At 38.9% G+C, this 11,981-nt stretch overlaps 1 pseudogene; it reads left to right on the forward strand.

Moving 5' to 3' along the window:
- The window catches only part of LOC132123029 (diacylglycerol kinase beta-like), a 34,401-nt pseudogene extending 22,861 nt beyond the window's left edge, over positions 1-11,540 (forward strand).
- Positions 11,541-11,981: the final 441 nt, after the last annotated feature.

The following is an 11,981-nucleotide window of genomic DNA, read 5'->3' on the forward strand; positions in this document are numbered from 1 at the left end:
CAAGCTCCATCCTCTGCCCATTCCCAATCGCCCGTGGTCACACCTAGGGGTGGACTTCATAACCAATCTTCCTCCTTCAGATAACAATACCTGCATTCTTGTCATAGTGGATAGATTTTCTAAGTCGTCTTCTTCCTTTGAAGGGTCTGCCCACGGCCATGGAAACGGCTGAACTGTTATTTAATCATCTAGGTGTGGCCATCAGCCTGTCCTCCGGGTACCATCCCCAGTCAAACGGGCAGACGGAGAGGAAGGTTCAGGAGATTGGACGCTTCCTCCGTACCTTCTGTCATGGCCACCAGAACTCCTGGAACCAGTTCCTTGGGTGGGCCGAGTACGCACAAAACTCCCTTCGTCAACCTACCACCGGACTCACTCCATTCCAGTGCGTACTCGGCTACCAACCACCTCTTTTCCCTGGTCAGGTGAACCCACGGATGTCCCCGCCATCGACTACTGGTTCCGGGAGAGCGAGAGGGTCTGGGACGCGGCACACCACCAACTCCAGCGGGCTTTACGCAGACGTAGAACGACAGCCGACCTTCGACGATCAGAGGCCCCAACATACCAACCCGGTCAGCTGTCCACCCGGGACATCCGCCTGCGTCTGCCCTGCCGCAAGCTAAGTCCCAGATTCATTGGCCCATTCATCATCATCCAGCAGATCAATCCGGTCACGTACAAACTCCAGTTACCCCCTGAATACCGGATTCACCCCACATTCCATGTGTCTCTCCTTAAACCTCACCATCCTTCTGTCTCTCCCTCCACAGAACCTGGCGAAACGGAAGCCCCCCCTCCACTCCTCCTAGACGACGGCGCAGCCTATGCAGTGAGTGCCATCCTGGACTCCCGGCGGCGTGGTGGACAACTGGAATATCTAGTGGACTGGGAAGAATACGGTCCAGAGGAACGTTACTGGGTCCCACGCAACGACATCCTTAATCCTAACTTACTCGACACCTTCCATTCCAATCATCGTGACTGACCAGCTCCCAGGGGAAGAGGACGTCCACCACGTCGTCGGGGTCCTCGGCCCTCAAGAGTGGGCCGTGGGGAGGGGTGTACTGTTACAAACAGCCAGGTTCCACCTCCACGCAATCACTACGCACGCCCTCACCGGAATACTAAGCTCATCCACCTGATCCTCATCACCACCCAATCACCTCAGCACCATAAAACCACACACACGCACTCAATCGATGTCCGGTCTCGTTCGCGACAAGGTCTTACCTGTATGCTAACCTTTTGCCTTCTGTCTGCAGTCCAGCTCACCCCTAAACCATCTCGATTGGTTTCAGGTCCGGTGACTGTGGAGGCCAGGTCATCTGGCGCAGCACCCCATCACTCTCCTTCTTGGACAAATAGCCCTTGATGCCTTGTGTGACTCTACAATTTTCATAGTCATGAAAATAAAGAAAACTCTTTGAATGACAAGGTGTGTCCAAACTTTTGGTCTGTACTGTATATGTACACATACATATAATTGTGTGTTATCAGTTGTTTGGACTCTCATTCTGACGGCACCCATTCACTGCAGAGGATCCATTGGCGAGCAAGCGATGTAATGCAAAAAAATTTCAAATCTTTTCCAATGAAGAATTAACAAATTGTACAAATTGGCCTGAGGTTGAATCAATTTTCAGCAAACTTTTATTTTTGAGTAAACTATTCCTTTAAGCTTTCAGAAAAGTATCAGTGTAGACAGTTTTAAGGTTGCCACTTTTACAGTTTAACTTTTTTTTATTTGCTTTATTTGTTACTTCAAACGGACCTTCCCTTCTTAAAAATATGTAGTATTAAAATAAGCATATTTTTAATGGCTTTTTTGGCTGTTTACTCTGTGCAAATTTTCCAATCTCTAACTTTTTTTTTTTTTTTTCTCACTCCCTGTTATTGCATGTCATTGCATTGACCTTAGTGAAGACACAAATATTTGATCAGCTTAATAAGCAACCCAACAATGGCCAATTGGTTTTTAATTATAACATGGCATCATCTTGTTTGTAACGGACGCAGGGTCTTGAGTGAACCCGGCTCCCTGTTTTTATTTGCACCTCGGGTGATTACCAGCAGGAAGGTGACAAGATTTGACACTTTGCAGATAGATTAATTTACTGCTGGAGTAAGACCAGAGGTGATAATGAGGTTGAGGATTAAAAGCAGACAATCAGTGTGGCAGCGTCACGTGAACACGTTCACTTTCTCTCTGGTCACTGATCGTTCATGTGGTTCCAAGATAATCTCTGTCTTCAAGATGATACGAAAAAGGAGATAAAAAAGGGTCTCAGTTGTCTTTGTTTAGTGAACTTCAGTTGTGTCTTTTTAGACTTGTGGTCTTGCGGTTGTTACCTTCAAAAAATGTAGCCTCGTTTTACACCAAAATACCATAGTAAAACTATGTGAATTGGAATTAACCTTCACTGCCATCTAAAAAATAAGTCAATATCATTTGAAAGCCTCTTACGATGTTTGATGCAGATTTCTTATTAACTTATTCAGGTTTTACAATAATAACAATAGGAACTAAATGATATGTGACCCTGGACCACAAAACCAGTCTTAAGTCGCTGGGGTATATTTATAGCAATAGCCGAAAATATATTGTATGGGTCAAAATTATAGATTTTTCTTTTTAGACCAAAAAAGTAAAGATTTTCCTACTGTAAATACAGTATATTAAACTTAATTTTTGATTAGCAATATGTTTAGCTAAGAACTTAATTTGGACAACTTATTCTTAATCTCAATATTTAGATGTTTTTGCACCCTCAGATTCCAGATTTTCAAATAGTTGTATCTCAGCCAAATATTGTCTGATCCTAACAAACCTTACATCAGTGGAACGCTTATCGAAAATGTATCACACATATCATGGTGGAAATAGTCAAATGGCTGATGTTCATGATATGTGGCTATGAATATTTATGTACTCTATGTTTTTTTCCATGGATAGTTAAATAGGATTTCCATACAACAGCTGTTCATAAATATACTTTTTTACTTTAACTTTTTAATTGATTTATTTATATTGAAAAAAAATCAGTATAAAAAGTGTACTGTTCAAAATTTGGGGATCATTATTATTATTATTATTATTATTTATTTTTTATACTTTTTATTCAGCAAGGATGCATCAAATTGTTTAAAAGTGACAGTCAATAAATGTATAATGTTACGAAATGTTTTATATATATTATAATGTTTTAGATTTCAAATGAATGCTGTTCTTTTGAACTTTCTTTTTATCCAAAGAATCTTGAAAAAAAAAGTATCACGGTTTTCACAAAAATATGTTTTCAACACTGATAATAAGAAATGCTGAAGTAAAGAATTTATTTATTTGTTTATTTTTTATCTGAGGAATAAATTATATTTTAAAATATATACAAATAGAACGATTAAAAAAAACTATTAATAGAAAAATATATTTTAAAATATAGTAATATTTTACAATATTGCACATTTTAGTGTATTTTCATCAAATAAATGCAACCTTGGCAAGCATAAGATACTTTCAAAAACATAAAAAATCTGACTGAACTTTTGTTTTTAGATGGTGTTGTTTTGGCATTTCCACATCCACAGAAAGTGTGAAATGAATTAACGTGTCATCAGTGTGTCATTTATTTTAGCCATATGATACTGACTAGTTAAGAGCACTTGAGCTGTACTGAGCCGTCTTTGAAACGGCCTACTGCTGACCAGAGTGTCGCCTTAAGGGTGACACGCTCAGCCTGAGGCGGTCTTCTTTAATTATTCTCTATTTAACCTTTCCTTGAGTCAGAGGGAGGCTGAACCATAGAGGGCCATTTAGTGTAATGAGGATCCTCATCAAAAAGCTATTGCTAGAGCTAAGACTGTTTGACCCCCTATTCTCTGTCTCTCTCACACACACACACACACACACACAAACACACACACACACACAAACACACACACACACACACACACACACACACACACACACACACACACACACACACACACACACACACACATATACATCAGCTATCCCACCAGAGCCCTGGGCACCACCGCTATGCACACTGCTCCTCATTTCAGATGAAATCGCTGGCCTGACTGAGATGCCATCTATAATTAATGACCACTTAAGAGTGTAATTTATTGAGATCTCACCTGTGGCCCTGTCCCCATCCCTGCTGGACTTTCAGACCCCTCCCTGCTCCATCTCCTCATGATCACACACTGCGTACAGAAATAGCAGACGACTCCACCTGATGTTTGCCACTTCACATACTAAATGTTAGAAGAAGATATCACACCTTGCACAATCATGTCAGGTATCCAGAAAATCACACCATTGTATTTGTTCATACAGGAATGTTTCAGAATCGATCGCTGAAATCCCCCTCCTTAATAATTATGGTGGTTATAGCCCTGCACGGACTTGTTTATACTTTGGTCTTGGCTAAATGTTCCAACTGAAGCATCTGTTCTTAAATTGATAAAAAAAAAAAAAATTCTAAATTCGGTCAACCTCATGTGGTTCCAAACCTGTATGGCTTAATTTCTTCACAATATTAATTGTTAATTTACGATATATAGCAGCAGTCTACCTTCTCGAAAATGATGAATATTACCCAGAATGCACTGTTTTAATGAAAAACAGTATGTTACTGTCGAAATTTGGCCGTTTTTTTTACAGCGATTTTTAACAGTGTATAATTATTTTGTAACATTATTAACTTTAATTATACATTTATTGCATCTTTGCTGAATAAAAGTATTAATTTCTTACTAACCACAAACTGTTGAATAGTAGTGTAAAGGCATATAGGTTTGAAACAACATGAGGGTGTGTAAATTGTACATTTCACACTAGCATTTATAAAATTGTTCAATTTATAAGCTAGAAATCAAAACAATGTTCCTTTCATTAGTGGGTTAATTGGAAGACCCCGTCGTGTGTTTTTTCAGATTGATGGCCATCAGCCAGATCCTTTGGTTTAGTCTTAGTTAATTCCTGTTGTAGACGTGCCAGGACTTGCTGTCATCTGATTACCTGTGTGTATCTCTTAGACTCAGTTGGCAGAAGCTGGTCTCCATCTGCAGGGCCTGTGAGACATTCCCCATCCGCACTGGAACAGAATTCCACAGGGAAGCCTTACTCAGAGACTGAGTGTTAACATGTGCACTGATGACTGTTGTGTATCATGACCACAGATTATGCAGTGCTGTAGTTAAGCTTGAGTTAAATTTTAGGTGCCGATGTGCTCTTAGTCACTGAAGAGTAATGCGAGTCAGATAAAACCCAGCGGTACTAGAAAGGCCTCCTTCCCCTGCTGAGTTCTCCTCCGCCTTCACGGCAACCTCTTCAGTAGCCACAGCCCCATGTGGAGCCGCTGACTCGTGCAGGGCTGCCAGCTGTCAGGGAACCTCTCCTCCTTCACTCTCTCCAGCCATTAACCATCACCCAGAGTCAGGAGAGCCTACTTCACTCTTCAGCTACTCACATGACAGGCCTGGCTTTACACTTTCAAGTGTTTTGCTCCAAAATGCACACTCTGAACTCTTTAAACGTAGTCTTTAAGTAGATTTTAGGTTTGATTCCACATTTTGAAATGCTACATCCGTCGTATGTGTTTTCATGCAAGAATCCATACTCAGTACATTTACAAGTTTGATTTCAGACCAAAGCAGCAATTCAACTTTTAAAAATGTTAGACTAGTTTTCAATTTAATCATACAGACTCTTTTTTTTCCTCTGCAAACCATGCATGTAGTCCTCAATATGATAGACTCAACTCAAAACTGGTTTCCAGTGTTGTGAACTGAATGCTCTAAATGCATTACACTTTGCATTGTGATTTTCACTTATTGCAGTGCATTCTGGGATTGCTTAGTCCATATAGAGGTGTACACACACACACACACACTACATAAAAGAACACACACACACACACACACACACACACACATACACATACATACATACATACATACATATATATATGTGTGTGTGTGTGTGTGTGTGTGTGTGTGTGTGTGTGTGTGTGTGTGAGAATTGGATGTTGGATATATAAGCACATTACCAGCCAAATTTTAGAATAATTAAGATTATTATTATTTATTTTTTTATTTCTTTGCTTCATTTATTTGATGTTACATTAAAACTGTAATATTGTGAAACTTTATTACAATTTAAAATAATTGTTTTTTTTAATGTATTTTAATATTTAATTTATTCATTTAAAATGTAATTTATTTATAATTTGCTATACCACGGTTATAGTTAACTAAAACCATTAAAAAAAATCATTTTCTCATTTTCATTTAGTTAAACTTGATCTACTAAAATAAGTAAAACTAAAACTGAAATAATAAACATTATACAAACAAAAACTAATAAGAATAACAGAAACCCAATAAAATTGCTAAAACTTTCATTTAAATGAAAAAAAAAGTTAATGTTAATTTTAAGGTTAATGTTTTGTTTAGATACTGTAACACTGTGCTATACTAAAAGTTTTCGGTTTAGAACAAACCCTAAGTAGGATGTTTGAAGAATATTACAGCGCTGCCAGAGTCACCCAGACACTAGTCAAGTGATTTTACTTAGAAACGTCCTTCTGTTGAACAGCAAACACCTCTCTCTCTTCCTCTCCCTCTTCTCTTCTTCTTGTAGTGTCATGTTCTACAAACCAGCGCATCGGAGCAGTCCTGACAGAGCTAGTTATACTGCATCAATGTGTTATTTATCACCTCAGATAAAGAAGAAATTAGTGTGAGAATGAGGTCGTACATCACTGCAGGTTAGATTAGGTGTCAAAGGAAAAAATCAATGATGAGGCCATGTTTGCCTTCCTCAGACGCAGCAGAAAGTGGCGAAAGGCACAGTCGCCTCGGGTCCACAATGCCACTGTGACACCTTGCCTCAAGTCCCTGTTTGGTCACACTAGGAAGTCACAACCGACAGTGTTGATTCAAAACACTTTTAGTAAATTTTTGGTACTTTGTTAATCTCAATGCTCTGTTTTCACTCCACCCCGTGTGTACAGATCTTTCCCTCAGTCTTTAATGCAGCTGTGACCCTGTCTATCAGCCCTACTAATGTGCGTCAGTGAACGGGAACGGAACAGATGGAAATTCGATTGAAGAGATGATATGCTCCTAATTACCTAATGAGGAAAGGGATCAGCTTGATTTGTCGCTTTAGCACTCTTGTTAGGTTAAGTGGAGGGAATCGACTAAGAAGCCATCGTGGTTCAATCTACCCTGATCTTGGATATTGGAAATCAGAGGTGAGGTCTAGGAAAGAGACGCATTGTCTGAGATCTGCAGTGTTAGAAACCCTGAAACTTCTAGAATTAGACAACTATATTTTGTTTAGTCTTTACTTCATTATTTGATTTATTTTTTATTTTATTGTGTTTTGTTTTCTTCAATTAATTAATTTTATTTTCTCTCTCTCTCTCTCTCTCTCTCTCTCTCTCTTTGAAACATAGAAGGAGAAATTTTGACAAATCTTTGCACAATGCATTTTTTTTATCTTGGCCAATTCTATCATCAAAAAATGTCACAAAGCACTTGTATTTAAGTCAGAACTTTATGAAGACTTACATTTTGAATATTTTTCATTTTTTTAAAACTCTCCTCCAAAGCCTATCCATATTCATATTCCAATGCAAAAATGTATTGTAAATTATTTAGTAGTTATTTAGGTTACATTTACATTTTTATTAAATATAAATTAATGAATGTATTTATTCCATTGTTCATTCCTCCGATCATTTAAATTTTAAAATCTCATTCATTCATATTCCAATTCAAAAATGAAATTTCAGAATTTGAAGTCTTACAGACTTATACTTTTAAAGCTGTATGAAGTTTCTTCAGTTCTTTAAAAAATACAGCATATTGATTTGGAGCCAAATTCTATTTTTCTAAAACAAATTTTTAGTAAGAAATCCAGTCAAAATAAGACTAATGGTGCAACACAGACAGTTACCTGAGGCTGTTGCCCTTCGCATTCAGATAAAATATAAATTATGCTAACAAATCATCCCTCTATGTTCTGCTCTGGGTTTTAATGCAGCTTTTAATTAGCAGTCCTACCTAGATGCATAACGAACATAAAGGTCCATATGTTGATCCCGGCATCCTGTATGTCCTGAATGTATGATATAACTGTAAGTATTCTCTTGGAGGAGAGTTTTCAGCTTCTGTCACTATGAAGAATTGTGTGTCCATGTAATCTGTGCTTCGACATGTGTGTTGTTACATATGGAGGCCGATCTCAGCATGTGCGCTGTGTTTTCCTCCTCCGTTCTGCTGTATATTGACCATGTCGCACATTATAAATCAAAGACGGTGAGGTTCTCCTGCAAGTGGCTAATGAAAGCTCATTTTTAACATCGCTAAATGGTCCTGACAAAAAGTCTAATGAGGAAATCAATAATTCAGTGATTGTTGTCCTGCTTATACTAATATATACAGGTTGTTGGGGCTGGGATCCAGTGAAGAGGAGGCAATTTTTTAATGCGCAGTTTCTGCACATCAGCGTGTTTTAAAAGGTTTTTCCCCAGCCAATGACCCCTGATTGATAATCTGTTGTGGATTTGCGACTGATGAAAGAATTTTGGTCGGATTCAAATTGTAGACATTTAAGAAGTGCTGCTGCCATTAATTTAAATAGAATCCATTCTGTGTGAAATTAGATGAAAAAATACCTGTCACCTCCCTTTTAATTACAGAGGCACAGATTGATGTTAGAAAGAGAGTGCTTTAAAACAGCTTTTATGCATCTTTTTCTTCTTTTACAATATTGCTGAAAAGCAAATGCTTGCCAACCCCCCCAAACCCCCCCACCCCTCCCCAAACTACCATGCTAACTAATGCCATGGCTCACTGCATGCTTCTCAATCTAGTTCTTCATCCCAACAGGAAAATTTGCTGAAAATGTTTTCACCCTCAAGCCATTCAGATGAGTTTCTTCATTGGAACAGATTTGAAGAAATTTAGCATTACATCAGTTGCTCACCAATAGATCCTCTGCAGTGAATGGATGCTGTGAGAATGAGAGTCCAAACAGCTGATAAAAACATAACAATAATAATAATAATAATAATAATAATCCACATTAATCCAGTCCCTCAATCAGTGTCTTGTAAGGCAAAAAGCTGCATGCTTGTACACATATCCATAATTAAGTGTTTTAACTTTAAACCCTAGTTTCTGGACAGAATTTCAGTCCATAATCCATAATAAAGTTTCCTCCAGTGATAAAGTCCTTCCCCTGTTGTCCTCTTTCATCAACATCCATTGACATATTTGTTTAGAACTGCTTTGGACTGTGTTTGCTCAGAAACAGAGCTTGATCTGTGAATATTTCTCTCCTAAGTCAGATGAGACTTTTTCATTGGAGAAAGCAACATTATGGGTAGAGGACACATTGCCAGAAGCAATGGTTTGTTAAAAAAAAAGTTAAAAATGCCTTAATGGTGTTTTTTTTTATGTATACACAGTCCTCTTTGTGGATTACTTGTTGATTATTGTGATGTTTTGATCAGCTCCTTGAGCTCTTTTTCTGACGGCACCCATTCACTGCAGAGAATCCATTGGTGAGCAAGTAATGTAATGCTAAATTTCTCCAGATTTGTTCTGATGTAGAAAAAAACATTTTAGATTGCCTGAGGGTTAAGATTTTTAACAAATTTAAATTTTTGGGTGAGCCATAACTTTAAGACTTTTTATTGTTTTCATGCCAGTTACTGCCACATCGTTCATCTCCTTTATTTGACTAGATACCATTTTTTTCTGCTTCAGAATGTGTAATTCTAAAGACCAAACATCTAAGTCTGATGTTTGGTCCCTGCTGTAGAAGGTTCAGGTATGTGAGGCTTCTGGTAATGAAAACAGATGGTGGTTTGTTCTGGTGAGGTCACTGATCATGATCCTGGTCCCAGAGAGACTTTGTGTGGGGTGGGGGACAGGGGTCCGGCTCCACAGCCCCTTCGTAATTGAAGGGGCAGCTACATTACCCTCTCTGATCCCTAGCTGGGCTCTGTGATGGTAGGGGTTTGCACCATGTGCTTAAGTTTTTGAGTCATCCTGGATATCTATCATTTTCATTACTCTAAAGCATTCATTTTGATTTTGATTTTGAGCCTTACTTTTAATATTTCAAAATGAACATTATTATAATTTTATCATAGTATCAAATATGATGCATCAGGCTTTCAAGGAACATTTATTTGTTATGCATTGTTTGCCCCCATTATAAAATTGAAAATTTAATTAAATACAATCTCACCAAGACATATTGTTGATAATTATAGAGTGATGACAACTGATACTTATATACATTTTATGTAAGTAGTCTGTTATACTGTCTGTGGCGAGTGGGACGGGGCCTAGAGACGTGGGAACAGGAGCGAGGCCGGTGGAGTGATTGGAAATGAGCGACAACTGCTCGACCCACCGGTCTCGAGTCCCACGGAGGAGATGGAAGGATACAAAACAGGAGCGATGACAGTGAAGGACGAGAGAGGACCAGGCCTAGATTTTAGTTGTGTTTTGCTTTTTGTTTGTGCGTGGCAGTCATCCGTGAGGGGCTGCCGCGCTGTTTTGTCTTTATTTTATTATTAAAGTCTTTTGATTGTCCGCCAGTTCCCGTCTCCTTCTTCCCACGAAAGAACTGCGTTACACTGGTGCCGAAACCCGGGAGAAGGAGGGACGCGCTGCCGAAGATCCCTCACTGCTGTGGTGAATCCGCGGTGCCATCGAGTAGGGCGAGGAAGTGTCCTGCCATGGATGCTCGAGGCGGTGGGCTGGAGTGAGTTGCCAGGGACGGACGAGCTCGCTGTCGGCCGCCCGCAATGTGGAGAGGCGGGGCCGAGAGCCGTGGGAACGGAGCGAGGCCAGTGGAGTGATTGGAAATTAGCACACCTGCTCGACCAACCGGTCTCGAGTCCCACGGAGGAGATGGAAAGATATAAAACAGGAGCGACGGCAGTGAAGGACGAGAGAGGACCATGCCTGGATTTTAGTGGTGTTTTGATTTTTGTTTGTGCGCGGCAGTCTTCCGTGAGGGGCTGCCATGCTGTTTTGTCTTTATTTTATTATTAAAGTCTTTTGATTGTCCGCCGGTTCCCGCCTCCTTCTTCCAACGAAAGAACTGCATTACAGTGTCATAAAGTTCTCATTGGTTTACATTCGAAGCTATCAGAATTTGGTCATATAAATGTCAGCATCTGAATCGTAATCTAAATATATAAATATAGGCGTGCGCAATAAAATGTCCAATATCGATCGATTACCATTATGGTATCCATGTATTCTGCATCCCTAGTTACCTGCTCAGATATTTAACCACCATGTTCTTAATGATTGCATAACATGTAAATAATACTTTTTACATAAAAAAACTACTTGGTTTCAGGACGAAGAATAAGCTTTGGTACTTTGAGTTTGTAACCTTAGAGACCTTCTCGCCAACTTGCAAGAAGTTGCATGATTATCTTGAGGTGCAGGTAATGAGAATAAGTGAGAAACCACATGCCTTATCAGCTTTCTAACACTTAACACTACCTGCTGATCCACTGGAAAGAACTGTAGTGTTTTAATAAAAAAATAAAAAATTACATTTTGCCAAAATGCCTTTCAAGATTTTGTTGCATTCACACAAAATACTGATGAATTCAGGTTAAGTGAAGGACCACTTAAAAAAAGGAAAACTAAAGTAATATGTTAGTGCTAATGCAACAGTGATAGATTATTCTTCATTGACTGGCCAAAGTCATTTATTCATTCACTCATATAATTGTAATGTAATATACATTTATGAGGTGTTTCATGCACTGTTTACACTGCAATTGCAAATCTTTCCCATGTTATTATAATGTTTTAAGGTTATCACCCTGAACCTCAGCAGCATCTCATTGTAGGGCATTGCCAAAATGGTTTCTATCGAACAGGAAAAAGTTTCCAGAAAAGAAGACCCCAATTATTGACACCAA

The sequence above is a fragment of the Carassius carassius genome, chromosome 41 (assembly GCF_963082965.1).
Source record: "Carassius carassius chromosome 41, fCarCar2.1, whole genome shotgun sequence".
In the NCBI taxonomy this organism is placed as follows: Eukaryota; Metazoa; Chordata; class Actinopteri; order Cypriniformes; family Cyprinidae; genus Carassius; species Carassius carassius.